The sequence below is a fragment of the Artemia sp. Qi Xiang Cuo genome, chromosome 15 (assembly GCF_049724085.1).
Source record: "Artemia sp. Qi Xiang Cuo chromosome 15, ASM4972408v1, whole genome shotgun sequence".
Taxonomy (NCBI): Eukaryota; Metazoa; Arthropoda; class Branchiopoda; order Anostraca; family Artemiidae; genus Artemia; species Artemia sp. Qi Xiang Cuo.
In genome coordinates this window covers 62,521,920-62,534,977 of record NC_142808.1, presented here as the reverse complement: position 1 = coordinate 62,534,977, position 13,058 = coordinate 62,521,920, and positions in this window count along the sequence as shown.

Below are 13,058 nucleotides of genomic sequence, written 5' to 3'. Positions count from 1 at the left end.
GCTAACCAAGAGCTTAACTAAATTTCCAATTAAGTAAATTAATCGGAAATTCTCCATTGGGAAATCTCAAAAAAAGATATAAGAATTAGTCGTTTTGAAACCCCTCCCCATTAGAAGAGTATAATGTCAAGTAAGATTTAGCCTACTTCTTTGCCTATTCGTTGTTTCCAACTAGACCTGGCCGCGAATACAGAAACATAGATTTTCATTTATAACATGAACTAGAAGCCGGCACAAAATGTGAAGCTAGGGTGCCAAGGCTGAAATGTTCGTTACTCACTTCCAATCAAATGACCACAAAGCTTATGTAAGTGGTATTACTTGTTTTATAGAGATAGATTATTGCCAAGCTTAGTTAATAAGGAGAAAGTAATGAAATAGAAAGTTTACCACTCTAGGTAAACAAGGGCTGGCATTTCGTGGGAAGAATCTTGACGGGAAATTCACGTTGAGCTAGCCAATCTTCAGCCAAGACACAACATCGAAATGGACCATTGAATGAAAAACCAGACGAAGTCACATGTCACCTGCTAATTATCGGGTAATGGCCAAAATAAATTAATTGCGATTGTTTGAACAGAGCTAGTTGAAAAAATCGTAGCAGAAGTTAATGAAGCTGACTTCTTTGGCATCTTCGAAGACGAAACACTCCCTGCCAGCCATGAAGTTGTTAGCTGTAGGTGTACGGTAGGCCTACATTGATAGAGAGGGATCCGCTAAAGATCGTTTACTTGTCATTGTAGATTCTGAGTCAAAGAAAGGAGCCGATATAGCAGAAGCAATTCTACGGGTTTTATGAAAGGCTCGTATCAATGTAGAAAAACTGGCATTTCAATGCTACGATTTTGCAACTAACATATGTGGTCGCGTCAATGGAACACAAGCTCTAATTTCCAAGAGGTTACGAAGGAATATTCAATATTTCTGATGCATAGCCCACAGAGGGACTATTGTCGTTTTTTGCAAAGATTTACAAAAGCGCTGGAAGTATCATTGAGCTTGCCGAGTTGTTCTCTCTAGCGAATTAGAACAGATGAGGGTTGCCTTTAGTTTACATAGCATTCTTTTTTGCAGAAACTATTGCAGCATTGGCCGAAAGTGAACGAATATTTACCAAGATGAAACTCGTCAAGAACAGATTGAGGTTAACCATTGGAAACGATTGACTTGACTATCTTATGCTTATGATGTCAGAAAAAGACCTGCTGGAAAAAATTGGCCTCAACCTACTTATAGAAAAGTGAAAAGTTGAAAAGCCGATTTTGCAAAATATTACCGAATTGCTACCTCATTTATGCCAAATTTTCTGCAGAAATCAAGAATTTTGCTATATTTCGGCCGATTATGCAAATTTTCCGCGAAAATTTCCACCTTCGGCGAAACCTTTACCGAATTCCAAAAAGGTTGGGGGTGGGGGGTGACGCGCCCCTCCCCGCCCCCTCGGGACGCCCCTGGCTACCTGTGGGGTAGTTTGCGTTTGTATCTGGTTATTGTGTTTTTGGTTTGTTTATGTACTAAAGACAACCCTCATCTGTTCTAATTCGCTAGAGAGAACAACTCGGCAAGCTCAATGATACTTCCAGCGCTTTTGTAAATCTTTGCAAAAAACGACAATATTCCCTCTGTGGGCTATGCATCAGAAATATTGAATATTCCTTCCTAACGTCTTGGAAATGAGAGCTTGTGTTCCATTGAAGCGCCCTCACATGTTACTTGCAAAATCGTAGCATCGAAATGTCTGTTTTTCTTCATTGATACGAGCCTTTCACAAAACCCGTAGAATTGCTTCTGCTATATCGGCTCCTTTCTTTGACTCAGAATCTAAGATGACGAGTAAACGCTCTTTAGCGGCTTCCTCTCTATCAATGTAGGCCTACCGTACACCTACAGCTAACAACTTCATGGCTGGCAGGGGGTTTTTCGTCTTCGAAGATGCCAAAGATGTCAGCTTCATTAATTTCTGCTACGATTTTTGAACTAGCTCTGTTCGAACAATCGCAATTAATTTATTTTGGCCATTACCCGATAATTAGCAGGTGACATGTGACTTCGTCTGGTTTTTCATTCAATGGTCCATTTCGATGTTGTGTCTTGGCTGAAGATTGGCTAGCTCAACGTGAATTTCCCGTCATGATTCTTTCCACGAAATGCCAGCCCTTGTTTAACCAGAGTGGTAAACTTTCTATTTCATTACTTTCTCCGTATTAACTAAGCTTGGCAATAATCTATCTCTATAAAACAAGTAATACCACTTACATAAGCTTTGTGGTCATTTGATTGGAAGTGAGTAACGAACATTTCAGCCTTGGCGCCCTTGCTTCACATTTTGTGCCGGTTTCTAGTTCATTTTATAAATGAAAAATCTTTGTTTCTGTATTCACGGCCAGGTCTAGTTGAAAACAATGAATAGGCAAAGCAGTAGGCTAAATCTTACTTGACATTATACTCTAGGTACGGGTACTTATTGTACGAGTTTCTAACAGACCGCAACTGGTGTTTGGAACTCTCGGATTGGATTCACAGGTTTTTTGGAAAATTGATTTTTGGCTGAAATGGTCCTTGTTTCATAAGCTTCAGCATTTCTGAGTTTTAATTTTTTTTTCTTGAGCCAGGGATTTTGCTCAACTTATACGATTCCAGCTTGCTGTAAACTTTCGGCTTCAGATTCTACTCCTTCCATTCTTGACACTTTCTGAAAAATGAATTTTTCTGTGTGATTAATAGGTCTAGTTTCATATTTGCTGATTGATCACCCTATGTCTAGCGCATGTATTGCAGAGTCTGATTCCTTAGTGAAGGAATCCAACTTAACTTCAAGTGTAATTTTTTTTGCTACCTCATTACAGTCAATAATACAAAAAAGAATAGCGAAGGTATTGCTGACTCCTAGTCTTTCTTTGTGATCAATTTCTGAACTGCGAAATTCTTCGAATGTATTTTTTTTTTCTTTCACCAAAGTCGACCGCGTGAGACCTGAGAGAATAGGTAGCTTCGATTTTTTCAGCAACATCGTCTTCTATTCAGATTCCGATATTTGTCAAGGACGAACTTCCTCAAGTGATGTCTGAAATTTTACTTCGATTTCACCCTAGTTCTTTGTCTGTATTTATTTGACTCATTCGATAAAATTGAAAAGCTCGAAACAAATTCAGAAACTTACAGAAAGAAACCCAAAACAAACAGAAATTAAAATAAGTCAAGCTCAAAACGAGCAGAAATTAATCTGAGTAGGGTTCTAAACCCTATGCTTTCTAAAAGCCAGAATATAATTTGTACTTTACTGAAAACTTCAAATGAATTTACGGAAAAAAATGTGCATTGTCAGTTTAATATATATATGCTGATAATTATTTCTTAAAATCTTAATTAATTTTTTATTTCTTAAGTTATAAAAGTGAAAACATTTAAAATAATTTTTTCAGTAAAATACAAATTATATTGCGGCTTTTAGAAGGCACACGGTTTAGAACCCTACTCAGATTAATTTCTGGTCGTTTTGAGTTTGACTTATTTTAATTTCTGTTTGTTTTGGGTTTGATTTATTTAAACTTATTCATTAAAACTTATTTTGTGTAAAACATTTTTTGAGTAATTTCTGTTCGTTTTATATTGACATAGTCTTTTTCATAGGCAGCGCACTAGCGCTGCCTAAGTAAAGAACGATGTGGGCACAATGTGTTTTTTTTTCTTCAGACGGGCACTTCGTATCGAAGGAGTTGTCGTAGAAACTTAGAAAAGGGCTCATTCGATTGGAATTGGGAGTGGCTAGTGCCCTTTTTAATAGTCGAAAGTGATTGGAGGGCAACTAGCCCCCCCCCCAAGCCCATCATTCCGCCAAACACATGATTGTTTCTGAAAATATCCCTTCTGGTCTTCAGATTGATGCACTCCAATTCAGGCTTAATTATCTGTTAACTGAACTTCGTTAATATGGGCATAAATAAACTCAACCATGAAGCATCCACCCTGACGCACTTAAATTAGAACTTGTAGTTTTGTTTTAATCAAATTTTGCTAATTCAGAAAAAAGTAGACTCCAAGAAATTGTGTTGACAAATGTAAAATCCTGATGATAATTTTTGTAAATATCCCTTTTGGTCTTCAGATTGATGCTGAATATTTGATGTATAATGATATTAATTGCTGAAAGCTAATCAGTTAAAAATTTTACAGTAATTTTAATATTTACTTTTAGTACTAATTACAAAAGAAAATGTTTGTAATATACTTTGTTTCCCATAAAGTGCCAATGACTCAGTTGGTTTTAGACCTTTACAATGAGAGAAGGAGGCGATATACAAACTCTTGTTTGTAGCTGGCAAAACAGATTTGGAAGTTTCTGTAAGTATGTATTTAGTAAGGTTGCGCAATATGTTCTCTTATTTTTTTCAATTCAGAGGGGAGTATTTCAAGCAAATAAATGGCTTACCTATTTGGGCCCCTATATTAGCTAATATTTTTGTGGAGAGTATTGAAACAATTGCGTTAGATTCATATTTTTTTAAACATATTTTTTGGGGCCGGTATATGGATTATATAATTTCAGCATAGGATTATGGGGAGGAGGAATTAAAATGATTTTTGGCGCCTCTTAATTGTTTGGGGGGGGATTTAAAGTTTACTGTTGAATTAGAAGAGAATGGGAAACTTTATTTTCTTGATGTTCTTCTATTGAAAAATGAAAATAGTCTGGATTTTAAAATTCACAGAAAACCGACAAATAACAAAAGATTTTTGTCTTATAGTACCGATCACGCTCGCCAAGTAAAAATTGGTTTGATTATTTCTTTAACTGACCAAATCTTTAGTATTTGCTCTCCAAAATTTTTGAGGAGTTGTCTTTTCTAAGGAAAATACTAATAAACAAAATGTATCCAGAGTGGTTAATTAACCAGACTTTTTCAAGAAGAAGAAAAAGGTTTCTAGAGATTTTTAAGGAAGTCTTTGAGACAACTCGGCAGAAGGATGTTTTTTGTTCCTTACCATGTTTACCCGGACTAAGTGAAAAATTTAAAAAAATTTCACAGAGTAATGGTCTTGGGGTAGCTTTAAAGATTAATAATACTTTGAGTAGTTTTCTAAATTCTGGGAAGGATCTAACTTCATTGGGGCAACAAAGTGGGGTTTATCAGATGCCATTTACTCGCGGAAGCTCATATGTGAGACGTACTAACCAGTAGGGTGTATCTATGGTATTCACGTACAGCACTAGGAATTACCATGCTATTTGCGTACAGCACGTTCCTTAGTACCTCGCCATGCTATTTGCGTACAGCACTAGGAATTACCATGCTATTTGCTTGAGGCTATAGAAACCACGTTCTATAGAGGTCCTAGTAGCCACAGAAATGTATCAAGTTGAATGAACTTTGTCTAGGTCATCCCTTAGGGCACTTTTCACCTTTCAAAGAGATTTTCTTGAGGCCCTGGGAATTCCAATACTATTCTACGGGCCCTCTACACTTTTTCAAAGAGATTCAGTAATCTCTCACACAGGCATGCCTGAGACACTAAACTTACACGTGAACATTCTAAAATCTGGCAAAGATTACATTATTGTTGTCAATTGCACAGGTTTTTTGTTATTGATAAGAATTGCACGAGAATGTAGGTAGAGAGCGGGCACGCATGTTCTTTGGAAGATTGCCTTAACTCGAGAATAGTTAGTTTTTTAAAAATTGGATGTTGCAATCAGAATTGTTTGATTGACATTTCCAAAAAGGGGTAAGGGATTTGCGGATTGGAGTGTAATTCGATAGTAGTTTGTTATTAAAACATTGGACGCTACAATCAGAATTGTTTGATTGACATTTCCAAAAAGGGATAAGGGATTTGCGGATTGGAACTTATTTTGTGTAAACCATTTTTTGAGTAATTTCTGTTCGTTTTATATTGACATAGTCTTTTTCATAGGCAGCGCACTAGCGCTGCCTAAGTAAAGAACGATGTGGGCACAATGTGTTTTTTTTCTTCAGCCGGGCACTTCGTATCGAAGGAGTTGTCGTAGAAACTTAGAAAAGGGCTCATTCGATTGGAATTTGAAGTGGCTAGTGCCCTTTTTAATAGTCGAAAGTGATTGGAGGGCAACTAGCCCCCCCCCCCCAAGCCCATCATTCCGCCAAACACATGATTGTTTCTGAAAATATCCCTTCTGGTCTTCAGATTGATGCACTCCAATTCAGGCTTAATTATCTGTTAACTGAACTTCGTTAATATGGGCATAAATAAACTCAACCATGAAGCATCCACCCTGACGCACTTAAATTAGAACTTGTAGTTTTGTTTTAATCAAATTTTGCTAATTCAGAAAAAAGTAGACTCCAAGAAATTGTGTTGACAAATGTAAAATCCTGATGATAATTTTTGTAAATATCCCTTTTGGTCTTCAGATTGATGCTGAATATTTGATGTATAATGATATTAATTGCTGAAAGCTAATCAGTTAAAAATTTTACAGTAATTTTAATATTTACTTTTAGTATTAATTACAAAAGAAAATGTTTGTAATATACTTTGTTTCACATAAAGTGCCAATGACTCAGTTGGTTTTAGACCTTTACAATGAGAGAAGGAGGCGATATACAAACTCTTGTTTGTAGTTGGCAAAACAGATTTGGAAGTTTCTGTAAGTATTATTTAGTAAGGTTGCGCAATATGTTCTCTTACTTTTTTCAATTCAGAGGGGAGTATTTCAAGCAAATAAATGGCTTACCTATTTGGGCCCCTATATTAGCTAATATTCTTGTGGAGAGTATTGAAACACTTGCGTTAGATTCATATTTTTTTATACATATTTTTTGGGGCCGGTATATGGATTATATAATTTCAGCATAGGATTATGGGGAGGAGGAATTAAAATGATTTTTGGAGCCTCTTAATTGTTTGGGGTGGGATTTTTAGTTTACTGTTGAATGAGAAGAGAATGGGAAACTTCATTTTCTTGATGTTCTTCTTTTGAAAAAGGAAAATGGTCTGGATTTTAAAATTCACAGAAAACCGACAAATAACAATAGATTTTTGTCTTATAGTTCCGGTCACGCTCGGCAAGTAAAAATTGGTTTGATTATTTATTTAACTGACCGAATCTTTAGTATTTGCTCTCCAAAATTTTTGAGTTGTCTTTTCTAAGGAAAATACTAATAAACAACATGTATCCAGAGTGGTTAATTAACCAGACTTTTTCAATAAGAAGAAAAAGGTTTCTAGAGATTTTTAAGGAAGTCTTTGAGACAACTCGGGAGAAGGATGTTTTTTGTTCCTTACCATATTTACCCGGACTAAGTGAAAAACTTAAAAGAATTTCACAGAGTAATGGTCTTGGGGTAGCTTTAAAGAGTAATAATACTTTGGGTAGTTTTCTAAATTCTGGGAAGGATCTAACTTCGTTGGGGAAACAAAGTGGGGTTTATCAGATGCCATTTACTCGCGGAAGCTCATATGTGAGACGTACTAACCAGTAGGGTGTATCTATGGTATTCACGTACAGCACTAGGAATTACCATGCTATTTGCGTACAGCACGTTCCTTAGTACTTCGCCATGCTATCTGCGTACAGCACTAGGAGTTACCATGCCATTTGCTTGAGGCCAAAGGAACCACGTTCTATAGAGGTCCTAGTAGCCACTAAAATGTATCAAGTTGAATGAACTTCATCTAGGCCATCCCTTAGGGCACTTTTCACCTTTCAAAGAGATTTGCTTGAGGCCCTAGGAATTCCAATACTATTCTACGGGCCCTCTACACCTTTTAAAAGAGAGTCAGTAATCCCTCAAACAGGCATGCCTGAGACACTACACTTACACGTGAACATTCTAAAAAGCTTGCAAAGATTGCATTATTGTTGTCAATTACACAGGTTTTATTTTATTGATAAGAATTGCACGAGAATGTTGGCATAGAGTGGGCACGCATGTTATTTGGAAGATTGCCTTAACTCGAGAATAGTTTGCTATTGAAAAGTTGGATGTTACAATCAGAATTGTTTGATTGACATTTCCAAAAAGGGGTAAGGAATTTGCGGATTGGAGTGTAATTCGATAGTAGTTTGTTATTAAAAAATTGGACGCTACAATCAGAATTGTTTGATTGACATTTCCAAAAAGGGGTAAGGGATTTGCGGATTGGAATGTAACTCGAAGCTTTACTTTTTCGACGGGTTCCGTATAATACATAAGTGGTGGGGTGAAGGCAGAAGGGTCTCTTAGAGTACTTATAGTGCTGTGCTGTGGCCCGACTTGCTAGCGAAAAACAAGTGTGATTAACTTGAAATAAAAATTTTTAACAAGAAATGGCTGAAAAGTCTTTTGGGGGAGGTGGGATGATTGTGCACTGTATAATACACAAGTGATGTTTGGACAGTGTTGTCAATTTAAAATAGTTTAACGTTATACTATACAAAGAAGTTGATACTAAGAGGGGTGTAGATGACAAGAAAAGAATTGTAATAACGGATAGCTTTACTTCTTCGCCGGGTTTCGTATAATACATAAGTGGTGGGGTGATGGCAGAAGGATCTCTTAGAGTACTTATAGTGTTGTACTGTGGGCTGACTTGCTAGCGAAAAATCCGTGTGATTGACTTGAAATGAAAAATTTTAACAAGAAATGACTGAAAAGTATTTTGCGGGAGATGAGATGAGTGTATACTGTATAATACACAAGTGATGTTTGGACAGTGTTGTTAATTGAAAATAGTCTAACGTTATACCATACAAAGAAGTTGATACTAAGAGGGGTGTAGATGACAAGAAAAGAATTGTAATAACGGATAGCTTTACTTCTTCGACGGGTTCCGTATAATACATAAGTGATGGGGTGATGGCAGAAGGATCTCTTAGAGTACTTATAGTGCTGTACTATGGGCCGACTTGCTAGCGAAAAACCCGTGTGATTGACTTGAAATAAAAAATTTTAACAAGAAATGGCTGAAAAGTGTTTTGGGGGAGATGGGATGATTGTGTACTGTATAATACACAAGTGATGTTTGGACAGTGTTGCCAATTTAAAATAGTTTAACGTTATACTATACGAAGAAGTTGATACTAAGAGGGGTGTAGATTACAAGAAAAGAATTGTTATAACGAATAGCTTTACTTCTTCTACGGGTTCCGTATAATATATAAGTGGTGGGGTGATGACAGAAGGATCTCTTAGAGTACTTATAGTACTGTACTGTGGGCCGACTTGCTAGCGAAAAACCCGTGTGATTGACTTGAAATAAAAAATTCTAACAAAAAATGGCTGAAAAGTGTTTTGGGGGAGATGGGATGATTGTGTACTGTATAATACACAAGTGATGTTTGGAAAGTGTTGTCAATTTAAAATAATTTAACGTTATACTATACGAAGAAGTTGATACTAAGAGGGGTGTAGATGACAAGAAAAGAATTGCAATAACGGATAGCTTTACTTCTTTGACCTGTTCCGTATAATACTTAAGTGGTGGGGTGATGGCAGAAGGATCTTTTAGAGTACTTATAGAGCTGTACTCTGGGCCGACTTGCTAGTGAAAAATCCGTGTGAATGAGTTGAAATAAAAAATTTTAACAAGAAATGGCTGAAAAGTATTTTGGGGGAGATGGGATGATTGTGTGCTGTATAATACACAAATGATGTTTGGATAGTGTTGTCAATTTAAAATAGTTTAACGTTATACTATACAAAGAAGTTGATACTAAGAGGGGTGTAGATGACAAGAAAAGAATTGTAATAACGGATAGCTTTACTTCTTCGCCGTGTTCCATATAATACATAAGTGGTGGGATGATGGCAGAAGGATCTCGTAGAGTACTTATAGTGCTGTACGGTGAGCCAAGCTGCTAGCGAAAACCCCATGTGGATGAGTTGAAATAAAAAATTTTAGTCTCTTTAGGCTGTTTGAGTTTTTTTTTTGTCTGTGTTTGTCTCTATGGGTTGTGTTTCTTTTTGGTCTGTGTTTGTCTCTTTGGGTTGTGTTTCTCTTTGGGCTGTGTGTGTCTCTTTGGGCTGTTTGTGTCTATTAGGGCTGTGTGTGTCTCTTTGGTCTGTGTTGTGTGTCTCTTTGGGCTGTTTGAGTCATTTTGGTCTATGTGTGTTTCTTTTGGCTGTTTGTGTCTCTTAGGGCTGTGTGTGTCTCTTTGGGCTGTGTGTCTGTTTGGGCTGTTTGAGTCTTTTTGATCTGTGTTTGTCTCTTTGGGCTGTTTGTGTTTCTTTGGGCTGTTTGTGTTTCTTTGGGCGGTGTGTGTCTCTTTGGGCTGTTTGAGTCTTTTTGGTCTCTTTGTGTTTCTTTGGGATGTTTGTTTCTTTTTTAGCTGTGTTTGTCTCTTTGGGCTGTTTGTGTCTCTTTGAGGTGTTTGTGTTTCTTTTGGCTTTGTGTGTCTCTTTGGGCTTTTTGAGTCTATTTGGTTTGTGTGTGTTTCTTTTGGCTGTTTGTGTCTCTTAGGGCCGTGTTTGTTTCTTTGGGCTATGTGTTTCTCTTTGGGATGTTTGAATCCTTTTAGTATGTATGTGTCTGTATGGGCGTTTTTTGTGTCTATTGGCTTTGTATGTGTTTATCTTTAGGCTTTGTGTGTCTCTTCGGGCTGTGTGTGTTTATTTAGGCTGTGTGTGTCTCTTTGGGCTGTGTATGTCTCTTTGGGCTGTGTGTGTCTCTTTAGGCTGTGTGTCTCTTTGGGCAGTTTGAATCTTTTTGGTCTGTGTGTGTCTCTTTTGGATGTTTGTGTCGTTTTGGGCTTTGTGTGTCTCTGTTTGATGTGTGCGTCTCTTTGGGCCGTATGCGTTTCTTTTGGCTGTTTGTGTATCTTTTTTCTGTGGGTGTCTCTTTGTGATGTGTGTGTCTCTTTAGGCTGTGTGTGTCTCTTTGGACAGTGTGTCTTTTTGAGGTGTTTGAGTCTTTTTGGTCTGTATGTGTCTCTTTGGGCTATTTGTGTCTCTTTAGGCTGTTTGAGTCTTTTTGGACTATGTATGTCTCTTTCGGCTGTTTGTGTCTCTTTGGACTGTGGGTGTCTCTTTGGGCTGTGGGTTGATCGGCAGAAGGATGTATTAGCGAACTCATAGTGGAGGGCGATCTGCTAGCGAAAAATCTAAGCTAATAAGGGTTTTTGATTGTAAACTCTAGTTTTTTGCCAGTTTGTAGTTTACGCACTAATACCAATATCAGTAACGATTCTATTTGAACTTTCTCCAAGTTGATCAAATTGGTCTCTAAACAGTTCATGATAAAAAAAAAGTTTGGGACAAGAACAAAAATCTAAAATAATATAGTGAAATCATTTTCAACACTCAGACCAGGGGGGTGTTGGGATTGAATCATAGAGAAACAACGAATTTACTTTTTAAAAAATGTGACTCAAAGACGTTTCGTTCTTTTCACTGACTTGAAATTGCATACAAACGGGCCAATCAGATTTTACAATCCTTTTGTTTGCTCAAAATTCAACAAAGCAACGACGATTAGGCTAGTTTATTTTGAATAATATTTCTAAAGCCAATTAAGATGAAGAAATGTCTTCAAAGTCAAGGCTATAAGAAAGAAAATTCTGGATATTTTTTTCATTTTGTAGTTTACGTAATAATATCAATATCAGTGACGATTCTATTTGAACTTTCTCCAAGTGGATCAAATTGCTCTCTAAACAGTTCATGATAAAAAAATAGTTTGGGACAAGAAAAAAAACCTAAGATAATGTCGTGAAATTATTTTCAACACTCAGAGCAGGGGGGTGTTGGGATTGAATCATAGAGAAACAACGAATTTATTTTTTTTAAATATAACTCAAAGACGTTTCGTTCTTTTCACTGGCTTGAAATGTCATACAAACGAGCCAATCAGATGTTACAATTCTTATGTTTGTTCAAAATTCGACAAAGCACCGACGGTTAGGTTACTTTATTTTGCATGTTATTTCTAAAGCCAATTAAGATGAAGAAATGTCTTCATAATAGCATGGAAAAGAACGAGTATTGAATGCCTCGTTGTTTAAGTTAAGAGGTAAAATCAAGACCAGAGGAATTTTTTAGATTTTTCATTTGTCAGAGATGCAACAATGGTACTCTTTTTTAATAGCTTTGAAAAGAACAACTATTGAATGCCTGGTTGTTTAAGTTAAGAGGTGAAATCAAGACAGAAGAATTTTTGAGATTTTTCATTGGTCAGAGAGGGTTTTATGGCTCCTCCCCACAATGAATTCAGATGGTTTTAGGAGTCATCCTCCTAGCCATAACTCCATTCAACCTTGAGCGAAGGTATAAAAGTTTGATGATATACTTCTCTTCTTAACAACTACATTAATACCTTCCAAGATGTTAAGACTGTATGACACAGAGTTTATCGGTTTGAAGAGATCATCTTGTGGTGTTATATTTGAATGTGCATTTTTATTATTGTCAATGGAACTCGAAGAAATTGACTGTTATCATTGGATAGTGAACTATAACATGTTTACCATTTTCTTTTTCTGGGATCTTTCATATCGAAATTCATGAGTGTGTTCTGGATAATTAACTAGTACCAAATTTTATTCAAAATAAAAATAAAAATTTGCTAATTTAAACCTTCATAGCCTTATTTTGTAGGAACAGGAAGACAAAAAGAAATACTCTTTTTCTGAGTAATTTCATTCAAGAAGCAGCTGAACCAGGTACAAAACAAGTTTCTGGGCCCCAGTTTAGAATATACTTCTGATTGTATCTAAAGCATCACTTTTCTAGTACACCAAAATTCCTGGGCTTACGATAGTTCTGGTTAGTATTGGTAATCCTGGGTGAATGGAAACCTGGCCATTAAACTCCATTAAGGTTTACAATTTGATATTTACAAATATCATAATGCATTGCCCCAAAAAAATTAAAGGCACTAAAAAAAATTTACCTTAAGACATACTTTTTAAAGACATAAAATAAAAGAAAAGACAATTTTCAGAAAGTTTTGAATAAATGGACAAAATATCAATTTGAAAATCTATCACAGTGAATACAGAAAAATGTGCAGCTTTTGTATTAAAATATAAAACCGGAGTTCAATTGTTGTTGATAATATGGTATGTTTTATAAGTGGCATTAACTTATTTCAGAGACAATATT